Source organism: Littorina saxatilis, unplaced genomic scaffold (genome assembly GCF_037325665.1).
Source record: "Littorina saxatilis isolate snail1 unplaced genomic scaffold, US_GU_Lsax_2.0 scaffold_550, whole genome shotgun sequence".
Lineage (NCBI taxonomy): Eukaryota > Metazoa > Mollusca > Gastropoda > Littorinimorpha > Littorinidae > Littorina > Littorina saxatilis.
The window spans coordinates 61,415-77,500 of NW_027126567.1; the positions used below are offsets into that span (position 1 = coordinate 61,415).

A 16,086-nucleotide genomic window follows, 5' to 3' on the forward strand; every position below is an offset into this window, starting at 1 on the left:
CACACCCTCTGAGTCCATTCATCGTCTCCGACATCTTGCGCTGGAACTCCTCTGGTCCCACGTTGATGCCCATAGGTAACCGGAGAAAACAGTACTGACCGAAGCTGGTGATGAATGTCGTGAGGTGAGCACTGTCTTTGTCAAGCGGCACCTGCCAGAATCCACTTGAAACATCAAAAGTGGTGAACACTTTGGAGTTCTTCAGTTGTGGCGCAATATCCTCCAGATTTGGCAGCATAAGATGTGGCCGCTTGATGTTTTTGTTTAGTTTCTTGTAGTCCACACATATTCTTATTTTGCCTCCTTACTTCCGGACTGGGACGATCGGCGCACAGTAGTCGGTCGCTTCTGTCACCTTCTTGATGACCGCATCCCTCTCCATCTTGTCAAGCTGCTCCTTGACTTGTTTCTGGATAGGGAAAGGTACTCGACGCGCTGTTGACACACTGTATGGCTTTGAACCCTCCTTCAAAATCAGCTTTACCGGCTGAGTCTTCAAAAGTCCTGTGGATCCGAAGACCCTCGAGTTGTAGTTCAAGCCGTGGCGTTCGATGACCAGGGAGAGGGGTTGGGTGTACAGGGTGAAAAGGACAGGGCCGAGGACAGACCCTTGTGGGACGCCGAAGCGAACAGGGACAGGCTGAGAAGAGAACGAATCAGTGGTGACAGTCTGAGAGCGGTGGTAGTTCCGGAACCAAGAGAGGGCGGTGTCGTGAATGCCGAACGTGGAACTGACGAGTAGCTGGTGGTCGATCGTGTCGAAGGCTGCGGAAAGGTCCAGCAGCACAAGGGCAGAGACGAGACCGCTATCTGTTGCTTTCAGGAGGTCCGTGGTGATTCGCAGGAGCGCCGTCTCGGTGCTGTGGTGAGGGCGGTACGCTGACTGGTACACAGGCATCAGCGAGTTCCGAGACAGGTGGGCGCTCAACTGCTCCAGGATGATACGCTCCAAAAGCTTGGAGAGGAAGGGCAGGTTGGACACAGGACGGTAGTTCTTAAACTCGTTGACGTCAAGGCCGGGCTTCTTGATGAGTGGGCGGACAACGGCAGACTTGAAGCAGTCGGGAACGACACCTGTGGCCAGGGAGATGTTGATGATATCTGTGATAGACGGCAGGAGCTTGTTCATGCAGACACTTGGTGAAGAGGAAGCCTGGCAGGGGGTCTAGCTCGCAGGTCTTGATGGCCGTCTTGGTGATGAGTCGCTTGACGTGGTTTTGAGTGACAGGCTGAAAGCACGTGAGGGGGGAGCCGGAGAAGGAGGGGGAGGGGGAGGGTGGGGACGGGACGAAGGGCTGCTGATCGAGTGTTCTCCGAAGCTTGTCAATCTTGTCCTTGAAGAACTCCGAGAATAACTCCGGGATATCTTGTGGTGGGTGAGCAGTGGGTAAGGGGGCAGCGGTGGAGGAGCCCAGGTGAGAGGACATGATGGAGAACAGCTCCCTGGATGAAGAGGCGTTGGCGATGCGGTCGTGGAAGTGCTCGACCTTGGCAGCAGTGATGGCTTGCGTGACTCGAAGCAGCGCATCCCTGAGAATCTGCCGGTGAACCTCCAGGCCAGAGCTGCAATCTTAAAAATCCAGTCGAGGCTTCTTCCATGGTGGCAAAGCCAAATCTGGTGGAGGGTCTTTGACAGCAGATGGTGGAGAGTCAACAGCATCTGAACAGAGAAAACACAACGGTATTATTTTACAGCAAATTAGTAACTAGATGCAGCCAAACAGAGGGATGTTGGGTGGGGGAGAAGGGGGGGTGGGGGGCATTGGTATACTATAGGAAGAGGTGGCTGTTATTGCAATAGTTTATGCTGTATGCATTATGTCATGACGTGTCATTTTTTGGCTGAGAAAAGAAAAAAATACTATTCCACAAACATTTTGGAAAAAGACCAAATATTATTAAATTCCCGATCCTCTTTCAGGGTCTTCAACAGGCAATAATAATAATAATAAAGGGCATTTATAGAGCGCCTTATTAGAAGTTCAAAGCGCGTATGCCGTGTGAGATAGAATTTTTTACACAATATATCACGCATTAACATTGGCCAGTAAATCTGAAGCCATTACGGCGAGTATTTACTTTTCATGGCCCATTATTCCAAGTCACATTTTGGTGGACATTTTTATCTATGTCTATACATTTTTCCAAGGAAAGACCCTTTTGTCAATCGTGGGATCTTTAACGTGCACAACCAAATGTAGTGTACTGTAATACACAATATAATACAACTTTCTTTTCTTTCTTTCTTTATTTGGTGTTTAACGTTGTTTTCAACCATTCAAGGTTGATGGGATAGGGGAAAGGGGGGAGATGGGATAGAGCCACTTGTTAATTGTTTCTTGTTCACAAAAGCACTAATCAAAAAATTGCTCCAGGGGCTTGCAACGTAGTACAATATATGACCTTACTGGGAGAATGCAAGTTTCCAGTACAAAGGACTTAACATTTCTTACATACTGCTTGACTAAAATCTTTACAAACATTGACTATATTCTATACAAGAAACACTTAACAAGGGTAAAAGGAGAAACAGAATCCGTTAGTTGCCTCTTACGACATGCTGGGTAGCATCGGGTAAATTCTTTCTCGTCCCAACCAATATGGGACTCCCGCGGGGGGTATATAATACAAATAACCAGAAGAAAATAGCAAAATAAAGATGCAAAATCACTGCTTGATTTTGGCATGCTCTTTTAAAGTGCATGGGAATTGTGGAATATAAAAAATTCCAATTTTTTTTTCTTAGGATTGTTTTCCGCTAAACATTTAAGTTTCTTAGGATAATTGTTTTTCACTAAATATGTTACTTTTCATTCATGAACGTCATTGACCAAATCCTTTTTGCTAAAGGATAAAAGAAAAACAAACTTTGAAATCAGCGAATCCGCTGACCATTCCCATGCAAGACAAATTTTATTCTGAGTTTCATTGCTAATGCAGATCAAAGACAGTTGCACCGCTAGATAATGCCAAACTTCTTGGACCAGCCACATTTTGACTATACATGCATATAAAGTCATGTAGTATATGTAGCATAACAAGACCACATTTTCTATGTCTTGAAATGACATTATTCAGCGGTGACCACTGTAGAAATAACTGAAGATGCATTTTAAAGCATAAAGCATGCAATAAAGCATGCAATTATGTTTCAAAATATCAACTCTTGATAGCAGGAATTAATTCAATCATTTTGAGAATCAATTCAATGATACCTTCCAATACATGCAGATCACCAGCCTCAAAGTCCTCTTGTAGTTTATACGCATAAACAGCAGGATCATGCTGATACACAACATTGTGCCACTTGGGATATCCTGGGACGGAGGAAATAACCCTGCCACGAAAGGGTGTTCGCTTTCCATCTTTGATTTGGAAATGGCGGACCCACTTTCCTACAAACGGCGAGACAGATGGCTGCGCGTCTTGCAAGCACTGGCAGATCAAAGTTTTCACATTGGCTGAAAGGTCCTTCACGTTTAGCTGCTTGCCTTGGACACTGAACGCGAACAAGTGTTTATCTGCCTGCTGTTGCAATATTGTTTTGCGAAATGTCACCTGTGTTTTTAGAGCTTTGATCTTTTCCTTCTTGGTGGAAATGGAGGAAAGCATTGTGTCTACTTGTTGAGGGTGTTGACACAGCCCGTAGAACAACATGTTGTCCACAATTGTCAGTCTTTCTGCAGTTCGATTCTGCTCTTTTTTTTCTTTTGCAAGTACTTTTTGGTGTAGAGACTGCTTTCTTTTTTCTTCAATCTCCTTCAGGCGCTGTTGGTATTTTTCTCTGATTGATCTACCTTCTGGTCTGGATATATCCATGTATGCGTTCAGCTTTTCAGGGGGCAACGAGTCCAACCACTCCCTGGTTTTGTTGAGAGCGAACATCACGAAGGTTTCATTGCAGAGTGTAGATGCCACAGGCCGGAACTTAATGAGCGCATCTAGCATCCCAAATACGCGTTCGGGAGTCTTGTTGTGTCGAGGTACTGATGCCGTTTCTGAAGCCAAACGTTCATCCACAACTGAGTGGCGTCCCCCAGGTAAGTGGTCCCCTGCAGCCTTGATGAGGAGGTCCAGCCAAGCTCGGAAGATCACTTGGAGCACCGTACAAACAATGTTGTCAAAGGGATCCTCTGACATATGACGCTTGTGAACGGCATCTCTGTTGACTAACAAGGGGAATGGTGCAAGTTCACCCCGCGTCACATCAGTGGCATCATCCCGGGCTTCGCGAAGAAAATCATGGAGTTGAGCATAAACAACATTTGCCTCTTGAAGCGTTGTTCCCTTTTCTTCCAGAGCTCTCCAAAAAGGACCTGTAACCACCTTGGAGCAGATGCCAAGTGCTTTGATGATGGCCAGGTTCACTTCAATTTGAAGATCTTCAAAAACTGCTCGCTGGAGGTTGTTTGATGGCGAGTGTGCACTGCTGAAAAATTCCTTGATTTCTTCATGAAGGTAGAAAACAACTTCTGCGTTAAAAAACACAATATTAAATCTGTTTCCTCGAAATGGAACAAGCAGGGTTGTCAGTTTCTTTCTGTTCATGCTCTCCTCTCCATCCTTGTCCTCTCTCATCAGCAAAAAAGTTTTAAACTGAGAAAAACAACCGCTTTTTTCATCTGCTCCTCTGGCCAAGCATTTCGAAGTCTGACGCACAACACGCACACCACCACTTTCATCTCTCTTTGAACTGTCACCATCAGCTGGATCAGCAGCTTTCCTTGATGCCTCAAAGGTTTTGATGACTTTGTTGCTGATTTCTGCAAAGTTGACAAGCAGGTGTAGGCCACAATAGAAGTTGTTCATTTGCGCCAGATTTTCTTTCTCTTTGTCTGAAAGCTGTTCCCAGTTGTCACGCATTTCCGGTAGAACCTCCTCCCTGTAATCGTGCAACAGCCGGTGGAACTTTTTTTCAGAAGCCGCTCTGTCAGACATTGTATTTTTCAGGTTTGTCAGTATTGTGTGACCTGCATTTGTAGACGTTGATTCTTCTATGTCATCTAATATGTTTCTAAATGTACTCAAGCAGCTGTCCGCGCTCTTGTCAATCATGTCTCTTAAACCAACAACAATCTCCTTTTCGCCGCCTCTGACAACAAAGACTTCAAATGTGTCCCCTCTCTTTCTTGTTTCATCAGACAAAAGTGTTGTGTCAGACTCCTCTGTCAGCACATCAGCAATCTGCTGCCTGGTCAGACTCCCGCGGCGATCTGCCATCCGATTGATCGCAGCCGGTAATTTCCGCGCATATGTAAATTCCGCGCTTGTAAAATACATGTATGCTCCGCGCAATATCGGGTTGTAACTTCCGCGCACGAATTACTGGTTCGGCTCATACAACTTGCGCGCGTACTCACAGTCCCTACGGTTAGCACAGACATTTTAACGATCAGTTTTACGTGTCTCATCCCAACATACACGAATTCATGCAGAAACTGAAAGAGGTGCAAACAATCACATACGTTAAAATCAGCACAATCAACAGTGGACAGGGACACACGCGGCCGAGGCCGCAACGAAGGCAGAAACTGCTGGAACTGGGGAGACTGCAGCAACGATACAACACGGGGGAAATCGACAGGAAGGAATACGTCAAGTCCATGGCCTGGAAAAATTTGCCGGCCATGCTGTGACTTCCCCCCTCTTGTACCTTTGCTGCAGTCTCTGTGACTGTGATACCAGACACCCGAAATTTCTGTAATTTCTGTTATATAATAAGTGAACAAAATATTCTTATACGCATGGTTTAAGTCTTCATTCGTTTTTATCGACTTGTCTGTGTAATAAAGACGTGTTCAATATATAGATATACAAGTGTCAGTTTTCATGGATATACAAGTGTCAGTTGTTAATGTCTCAATGTCTCACATTTGACCGAGCAAAGACACGCGCGCTAGTTTCACATCACATTTTGCTAAAACACGCGCGCATCTTACATATACACCACGCGCGGGAGTTTCACATGCGCGGAAGCTTCAAAATTGGGAAAGTGCGCGGAGTGTTCATGCACCCATATCCCCGATTGATAGAGGTAACGGAGGGTAGCTTTGACAGAGTCTTTCCACACAGCTGAGAAACAGTAGACATGACGTCAGAAACGTTGTGGACTCCCACACCTTTTTCCAGTAGCTCCATCACACACAACACTGTATCAGTGTTATATGTGTATCCATCTTCTTTTGTTGTCTCAATAACAGTGTTGGCTTCATCTTGAAGCAAGCTTTGTAAGTAGACTATACTTTCTTTCAGGTTATTTATTGTATCTTCCTTTTTCTTTTCTTCCTCACAAACATCAGGTATTTTCTCACTTTTTAACACCATCTTTTCACAAACCTTCAAAAGGTTTTCATGTTTTGACTTGAAAGCAACTTCCTTCTCTTCCAATGCATTATTTTTCTTCTTGAGTTCTTTGACTTTTTTCAACAAGCTTTGCTTTTCTTTTGATTCTTTTGACAACAGGTCATTGATTTGTTGAATTGTTTGTGACGTATTTTCCTTATACTTTTGCATCCTAGTTAGAAGCCGACAGTGTTTTCGTTTCAACAATTTCTTTTCTTGCTTCTTATTTTTGATAGTTTCTTTTAGAGCCGTGTTTTGGGAAATTAAACTACAGTTTGTGTCCCGTTCTTCTTCAAGACTACTGTTCAAAACCGATTCTTTGGTTTGTTCTACAGTTTGCCAAAAAGTAGTTGAAACTGTTGTTGAACTAATTCCTGCTGTTGATGATGGCTCCAGGACATTAAATAAGGCCCGAAGTGTAACTTTTCTTGCTTCCCCCATTAAAGGTCTCACTTTTCTTTGTAGAGAACTAACACGCATAGACAGCACATTTCTGTTCAGTCCAAGAGCAGTTGCAAAATCAGTTATAGAAGCTATGGATTTATCTGAAATTTTTGATAATTTTCCACAAATGTCCAACACCTCAGCATTGCTAAACGGTGATGAGAAACCTATGTTTAATGATGTTGACAGCCTGTGTTTTGCGGCATCCATTTTGATGATTATGAAGAAAAATTTACACAGTGTCTCTCAGGCGAAAAAATAAGTGTAATTTGTACATTTCACTTGGATGATTGTTCACAAAATATCTTCAAAATTAAGGCGGTCCGAAAATTGAAGAAGAAGAAGACAAGGATATGCTGGGAGATACATTACTGGTTCATCATTTGAGTCCCAACATGTTTCACAGTGTTAACAGTTTGAGTACTTACCTCCCAGCTCACGAGGATTCTGTACAATGATTTATTGGAAACAAATATTAAAACACTATTTGTATACATGGAATGAAATGGTGATTACAATCAAAAAGTAATTATGAACTTCTATTTATATTTTTGAGGTCTTTTGATGGGCACTTAGTTTTTTTTTTATCTATTTTTGTTATTATTATTACTATTCAATGTCAACCGCTTAATTAAGTTGAGTACATACCGTGCTGGAGGAAGCAAGATGATCACTTTGAGTTTGAGTCAATGTACCGGTGCTAGCCTGAAAGCAGAAGATCACAAGCATAAACATAAAGCGATAAGCGATGACATTTAATAGAGGCATTAACACTGCAAGCCAAACAAAAGTTACTAATGAAAAATAACTATGCTTGCTCTTTCAATCAAAATTATAACGTCAAAAGTAATAACAACAACAACAAAAACATATATCTTGATGATGTACATGTTGTATTCCAGTTTTCACTGTCTATGTAGGTTATATACCGTTGACATCGATTTGTACATATATCAATGACTTGGAGTTGGTGAGGAAGCAGTGACATTCAGAATGCCTTTATTAGTCTATATACAAATTGTTTAAGTATATATAAGAATGTTAGTTGTAACCTACATCATGTCTCAAAAACTCTGGGGTCTGCAGTGACTCGCTCCAGACTCGCTCGGAATCAACATCAAGGTTCTGAAAAAAAATTGTAATAATTATACACAATTTCCTTTCCTATTCCTACACTTACACAGTTACATCAATAACAATACATATATGAAGCCAACGCAGGAAGCCAAGGCAGGCGGGTTAGGGGGAGTCCCATATTGGTTGGGACGAGAAAGAATTTACCCGATGCTCCCCAGCATGTCGTAAGAGGCGACTAACAGATTCTGTTTCTCCTTTTACCCTTGTTAAGTGTTTCTTGTATATAATATAGTCAATGTTTGTAAAGATTTTAGTCCAGCAGTAGGTAAGAAATGTTAAGTCCTTTGTACTGGAAACTTGCTTTATCCCAGTAAGGTCATATATTTTACTACGTCGCAAGCCCCTGGAGCAATTGTTTGATTAGTGCTTTTGTGAACAAGAAACAATTGACAAGTGGCTCTATCCCATATCCCCCCTTTCCCCTATCCCATCTCCCCCCTTTCCCCGTCGCGATATAACCTTGAATGGTTGAAAACGACGTTAAACACCAAATAAAGAAAGAAAGTCAGGAATAATTACGTTGAACAACTAAACCATGTCATATGAAGAAAGAATAAAAGAAGATAATTACAATTTACATGAAGCATGAAAATAAAAATTAAAATGGTTGGAAAACCATTAAATAATTTGTTACCGAAACCATCAACATTTTGTAACACAGGATTTTCAAGAAAAAACACTCAAACAAAAATACTGTGCCACACCCAGCCCGATAAAATTGAAAACATGTAGAAAAGAAAACAAACAAATGGATCATCTTACAACTACAGGAGTGATTGATGTGTCACTGTCACAGTCACAAGCATCAGTTGGGGCCCACTGATGATTAAATGGTTCACCACAGCGGCACAGTAACTCTCTGAAAAGATTGAATATATATATATGTCTTGTTGAAAGTTGTTTATGATTGGAAACAAGAGGTGCAACTGATAAAAAAAAAATCACCACCTGTGGAAATTCAAAAATTATACTGCCACAATTGCTTGTGACGGCCAATTAAATTGTTTATTACTGTCATTGTAACCTTGCACTTTATGAAGTATATTGTGCTTAGAACTAGTTTATTTGTTATTTGTAAACTGTGACAGAAATCTACATTCACGTAGTGTGGCATGTGCTTCAACCTGCAAACTCCGTGAAAAATAAATAAAACATTAAAATCATAATCTAAGTTAAAAGGTTACATGTATATTATATACTCACTCATAATTTATAACTGATTCTGCTTCACTTTCAGGCTCCTCGTCAGTACTGGAAAACAGGCTCTGAACATAATTATAACCACATGATTTAGACTGTTTGCCCTGAAATGAAGCTGTGTCATTGCTATGCATGATCATTAGTTTTACAACCTGTTGGAATCAGCTAGAATTCCCTGGGTAACTAAATTAAAATAAAGTAGCTTGAAATGTTATCTTGACTTGGGATTACACTCAGCCATCTTCTTCTTTCATCATAGCTGTCCTCCTTCATCAAGTTAAAGATTCTGACATAAATAAAAGTTCACCATTATGGCCCTGTTTAACAACTTGAACTTAAATTCACTCGTATTTCATACGTAGCTTTTAAATGTTCATTATAACTTAGTTTGTGGCGGGGATGTAGCTCAGTCGGTAGCGCGCTGGATTTGTATCCAGTTGGCCGCTGTCAGCGTGAGTTCGTCCCCACGTTCAGCGAGAGATTTATTTCTCAGAGTCAACTTTGTGTGCAGACTTTCCTCGGTTTCCGAACACCCCCGTGTGTACACGCAAGCACAAGATCCTGTAATCCATGTCAGAGTTCGGTGGGTTATAGAAACACGAAAATACCCAGCATGCTTCCTCCGAAAGCGGCGTATGGCTGCCTAAATAGTAAATGGCAGGGTAAAAACGGTCATACACATAAAAGCGTGGGAGTTTCAGCCCATGAACGAACAAACAAACTTAGTTTTAAAGAAACAATGTCATATTTCAGCAAGTGAATCCACAAGCGAGGGTGGAATTCTGTCCGACCAGGAGGACTGGGAGGAGTCAGTATCGGACATGTCAAACACCTTAACGGAACACGGACAGAATATGATCTGCAATATTAACAAAAATACATGTGACTGCAATGTACCTCAGTTATTGAAGTGTTTTCAAACAATCTAACCATCCGACATTCGAGTGATTTCATTGTGATGGTTGAAATTATAAATCAGAACTGGGGTCGAGGGACAAGTGTCGAAGTGAAGTCACGACACTCGACAGTCAACACAAGTTTCGGTTTGTTTCAATTTTGCGGATGAATCCTTCAACTTCAAGGCTTCATAAATGCTTGCAAACATTCCCTTAAAACATTCAGTTTTTTTAAATTCATTGACTTCAAATGTATATATCATATATAGGCAAAGACATTACTTACTTGTTGAGAAGACGAAAAGTAAAACTGCTTCGTTGCCAACAACGCCGTGAACTGACGTCAGAAATCAAAATGGCGGTAAACACCGGCAGAGTTGCCCGCCCTTGGATCGCAAATTTCGATAGGGGGAAGTCTTTCCCAGCTGTTTTTCAATATGTTCTGCTAAATGTTATGGCTGGATTTATATCTTATCTTAGAGAAAATATGTCGAAGTATTTAAAAAAAACAGTCATTAAGGGCTGCGCGCTCTGTAAATAGCCTTAAAACTATTATTCACTTTGTATTTACGTTTTTCACCATCAAATTACTTTCGTTTTGGCTCGGAAATATGGTGCTACCCCGGCGGAAACTCTTAACTATAAATAATCATGTTCCTACATCACATCCGAGCCATCAGAAAAGAGAAAATCCAGCCGGAACGACGGTACTAAAAGCAGGCAATTTGAGTACAACATGGGAGAGAATACGGAACTATTCAGGAAAAGATAACTCGTGAGGTTGGTTCACGCTACCATAGGCATAAACACCATAAGCTTACGTGTAACCAAACAAATTGCATCTTGTGAATGTTGACATTGAGTATGTGTATATTCACTCCAGGACCAAGATTTGTGCAAGTATCTGACTGCCCAACTGGATAAGATGCAGCGCGCCTGGGTCTCAGTTCCTGAGAGAAACGCAAGAGAGCTATCCGAGACAACGTAAGCTTCGCAGGTTAGTTCAAAATATATATTCCCGTTGACCCCTTACTTCTGCTTGGCATTTGAGTCAGTTCAGAAAATATGATAGATTACAAGAAGTCGTCCTCTCTGTGAGAATGCCTGTGTGTGTGTGTGTGTGTGTGTGTGTGTGTGTGTGTGTGTGTGTGTGTGTGTGTGAGTGTGTGTGTGAGCGCGCGCGCGTGCGTGCGTGCGAGTGCTGTTTGCTTGCATGCGTGCGTGTATGCTTGCGTTTGTTTGTTTGTTTGGTTGTGTGTGTGTGTGTGCATGTGTGTGTGTGTGTGTGTGTGTGTTTTTGTGGGTGTGTGTGTGTGTGTGTGTGTGATATGGAATAATGAATTAAAACCAACAAAACTCGTTTGCTTTCATGTTTCAAGAGGTGAACGGCAGGAGGACTTGAGAGTTTCAATGGCTTACCGTAGGCCACGACGTCAGGACAAAGAAAAGAAGCGTTGTCTCAACGTTGCGGATGCGAACAGAGAAATGACAGAATCAAGACAATCCTACGGAGGTTTACTGGGAAGTGAACAAGAAACATTCCTGCCTTTGGTCATCATGTCTCGAGTGTGAAATTTAGAACGCTGTACAAATAAAATAAAACAGTGAGCAACTGAAAACAAAGCGTACGTTTCTGTAATGTTTCGGTAATGAGTCGTTGCTGTTTGGAAGCTTTACATTTGTTTTGTTTTTAATCTATATTACTGTATTGTTGTTGTGCCCGCTATAACTGCGTTGATGACGATATTCTGTCAAAACCACTGCCTTTACTTGCCAGATAAGTTACACGACAAATGTGATTAGCATTTCAATTGCATTTTACTGATGAATTTGATAATTACGCATATGCATATTGCTAATGTACAGCTTGACAGCATTGCCCTTTGCTTTATTTGCGCACGTCTTGCCGCCAGCATGGGTTGAAAAGTCCATTGATGTGCTGTGTTTTGTTATTGTTATTACATTCACAGTAAAAAATGACAAAACAAAGCATATTTATAGACTTCTAACAACCATCTATGGGCTAACAAGACTGTGCAGATCGAGTACATGAATAGAGCCGTCATTCTATCCGAATCAGTGGTATTGGTATATTTCCTACAACTTATTGGCATTTTGCTGGCAATGGTAAAGACAGAAATATGGCATTTTGCCGGGCCACAACTGGCCCGGTAATTTCAGCAGGTAAAGGGCCATTAACGGAAAATATATGGAAAAAAGTTTATTTTATATGGAACTAAAAACCTGCAAAATGCTGGCGAAATGCTGGCAAAATGCTGGGTTTTTGATGGCAAGCCATCAATAAGCCATCAAATAAATGATGGGTTTTTGCTGGCAAAATTCTGGCAAAATGATGGCAAAATGATGGCAAGCCATCAAAAAGCCATCAAATACATGATGGGTTTTTGCTGGAAAATTGCTGGCAAAATGATGGCAAGCCATCAAAAAGCCAGCAAATAAATGATGGGTTTTTGCTGGCAAAGTGCTGGCTTGCCAGTGATGGCCCATCAATTTGCCAATGTGCATACGGGTAATATGCCAGCATTGGGCCATCAATGGGCCTTTGATGGCAGTAGTTCTGGCAACTGGCATTGCCATCAAAACGCCAGCAATGGCCCAGTTCTGGCATGTTTATTGGGTTATAACAGAAGCTGAGAAGCATGACATTAAATAATCGGACAATTTTCAAGCGCGGATCCACGTAACACACATAATTATTGTTAACAGACTTCCTGAGGCCCTGTACGGGATGTAAATAGACGTGATGTTGAGTCCAGAAACAACATGTGCCGAACCGCAAAAATAGTATAAAACGTGCATTACAAAATGATGTATTGTAACTCACGTTTGAAATCCTGAGAGACTTTCTTTGTTTAGTGGGGCACTAAGGGGGTCTCGGCAAGCCACGACCCCCATAAATGCCCCACTAAACAAACAGAGGAACATTGTGTATACACAAGAATCAAATATTATTTTTTTCCTGTCCAGATATCCTTTCTGGAAATGCAAACTGCAACGATGTTCACAGACACGATCTGCTGTGTCACGTGGCTGTGGAAGCGTGGGTGTGGGGAGGACGCATGCTGCGGCTATCATCCCTACAACTCAAAAGAAAAGCTCTGCTGTGGCGATAATACATATGCCCTTGGGGTATATGTCGACCGCTGCTGTGGACGAAAACCATACAGCTCGCGTGATTATGTCTGCTGCGATGGTTGGGCAAGATTTGGACACGCCTGCTGAGGGTCCGCTGGTTACGACACAAACCAACAGATTTGCTGGAACGGTAAGCTCTCTGATCGTGTCAGCTCTACTGATGACAACAACAGTATCACACCATGTAAACAGTCAGCTCTTCTGGTGACAACAACAGTCTCACACCATGTAAACAGTCAGCTCTACTGATGACAACAACAGTCTCACACCATGTAAACAGTCAGCTCTACTGATGACAACAAGTCTCACACAATCTAAACAGTCAGCTCTACTGGTGACAACAACAGTCTCACACCATGTAAACAGTCAGCTCTACTGATAACAACAGCAGTCTCACACCATGTAAACAGTCAGCTCTACTGATAACAACAATAGTCTCACACCATGTAAACAGTCAGCTCTGCTGGTGACAACAACAGTCTCACACAATGTAAACAGTCAGCTCTACTTGTGACAACAACAGTCTCACACCATGCAAACAGTCAGCTGTACTGGTGATAACAACAGTCTCACACCATGTAAACAGTCAGCTCTACTGATCACAACAACAGTCTCACACCATGTAAACAGTCAGCTCTACTTATAACAACAACAGTTTCACACCATGTAAACAGTCAGCTCTACTGGTGACAACAACAGTCTCACACCATGTAAACAGTCAGCTCTACTGGTGACAACAACAGTCTCACACCATGTAAACAGTCAGCTCTACTGGTGACAACAACAGTCTCACACCATGTAAACAGTCAGCTCTACTGGTGACAACAACAGTCTCACACCATGTAAACAGTCATCTCTACTGATGACAACAACAGTCTGACACCATGTAAACAGTCAGCTCTACTGGTGACAACAACAGTCTCACACCATGTAAACAGTCAGCTCTACTGATAACAACAACAGTCTCACACCATGTAAATAGTCAGCTCTACTGGTGACAACAACAGTCTCACACCATGTAAACAGTCAGCTCTACTGGTGACAACAACAGTCTCCCACCATGTAAACAGTCAGCTCTACTGATAACAACAACAGTCTCACACCATGTAAACAGTCGGCTCTACTGATAACAACAATAGTCTCACACCATGTAAACAGTCAGCTCTACTGATGACAACAACAGTCTCACACCATGTAAACAGTCAGCTCTACTGGTGACAACAACAGTCTCACACCATGCAAACAGTCAGCTCTACTGGTGATTACAACAGTCTCACACCATGTAAACAGTCAGCTCTGCTGATCACAACAACAGTCTCACACCATGTAAACAGTCAGCTCTACTGGCGACAACAACAGTCTCACATCATGTAAACAGCAGGCAGCTTTACTGGTGACAACAACAGTCTCACCCCATGTAAACAGTCAGCTTAACTCTTTCCATAAACAGTCTTACTTAGGTTAAGCTCTGCTGATGTCAACATTCTGAATAACATCTGCAATAAAAACATGATTCTTTCTGTCAAAAAAATTATCTCCGTGTGTCTCTGTGTCTGGTCTCTTCCGCCCTCCCTCCCCCCTTCTTTTCCTCCGTCCGTCCGTCCCACCTTCCTTCCTCTCCCTCTCCCCCCCCCCCCCTTCATCTCCGTCCCTCGCCCCTTGTTCCCTTCCTCACTAAACAAGGAAAGTCTCTCGGGATTGTCAATGTGAGTGAAGAATAGAACATTGTGTATTCTCTATATACACAAATTGAATAGGATTTTGTTTCTGTCCAGGTGTCCTTTCTAGGAATGAAAAGTGCAAGGACGTTCAGCCCAATAACGACACGATCTGCTGTATCACTCTTCTGTGGAAGCTGGAGTCTGGCGACGACGCATGCTGCGGCTATAATCCCTACAACTCAAAAAAGAACCTCTGCTGTGGCGGAAAGACATACACCCTTGGGGTATGGGCCGACGCCTGTTGTGGACCAACCTCATACCACAACACGACTAATGTTCTCTGCTGCGAAGGTCGTTTACAACTTGGAAACGCCTGCTGTGGAAGAAACGCATACTACTTTCTTACACATGTCTGCTGCGATGGTTATGTAAGACGTGGAAACGCCTGCTGAGAGTCCGCTTTAAACCTTATGTTAAAAATCTTGGGGTATATCTTGATTCACAACTTAACACAAGCAGACAAGTGACAACAACAGTCTCACACCGTGTATACAGTCAGCTCTACTGGAGACAACAACAGTCTCACACCATGTAAACAGTCAGCTCTACTGATGACAACAACAGTCTCACACCATGTAAACAGTCAGCTCTACTGATGACAACAACAGTCTCACACCATGTAAACAATCAGCTCTACTAGTGACAACAACAGTCTCACACCATGTAAACAGTCAGTTCTACTGGTGACAACAAGAGTCTCACCCCATGTAAACAATCAGCTCTACTGGTGACAACAACAGTCTCACCCCATGTAAACAATCAGCTCTACTGGTGACAACAACAGTCTCACCCCATGTAAACAATCAGCTCTACTGGTGACAACAACAGTCTCACACCATGTAAACAATCAGCTCTACTGGTGACAACAACAGTCTCACACCATGTAAACAATCAGCTCTACTGGTGACAACAACAGTCTCACACCATGTAAACAATCAGCTCTACTGGTGACAACAACAGTCTCACACCATGTAAACAATCAGCTCTACTGGTGACAACAACAGTCTCACCCCATGTAAACAATCAGCTCTACTGGTGACAACATCAGTCTCACACCATGTAAACAGTCAGCTCTACTGGTGACAACAACAGTCTCACCCCATGTAAACAGTCAGCTCTACTGGTGACAACATCAGTCTCACACCATGTAAACAGTCAGCTCTACTGGTGACAACATCAGTCTCACACCA

General features: G+C 42.5%; 2 long non-coding RNA genes across 3 annotated transcripts in view; one reads left to right on the plus strand and one right to left on the minus strand.

The window, feature by feature from the left end:
* The window catches only part of LOC138955003 (uncharacterized), a 47,221-nt gene that overhangs the window by 29,878 nt on the left and 1,257 nt on the right, over positions 1–16,086 (plus strand). The window contains exon 3 of one of the 2 annotated variants that reach the window (XR_011452056.1): positions 14,951–16,086. This exon is cut by the window's right edge and continues 1,257 nt beyond it. This is a non-coding gene — a long non-coding RNA (uncharacterized lncRNA). Of the gene's footprint in view, positions 1–13,007; positions 14,710–14,950 lie in introns of those variants that run through there. The other variant, XR_011452057.1, reaches the window with a different exon arrangement.
* On the minus strand, positions 7,081–11,010 carry LOC138955004 (uncharacterized). The gene is made up of 3 exons (XR_011452058.1): positions 8,686–11,010; positions 7,843–7,911; positions 7,081–7,491 (listed from the first exon to the last, which is right to left on the minus strand). It is a non-coding gene; the product is annotated as an uncharacterized lncRNA (long non-coding RNA).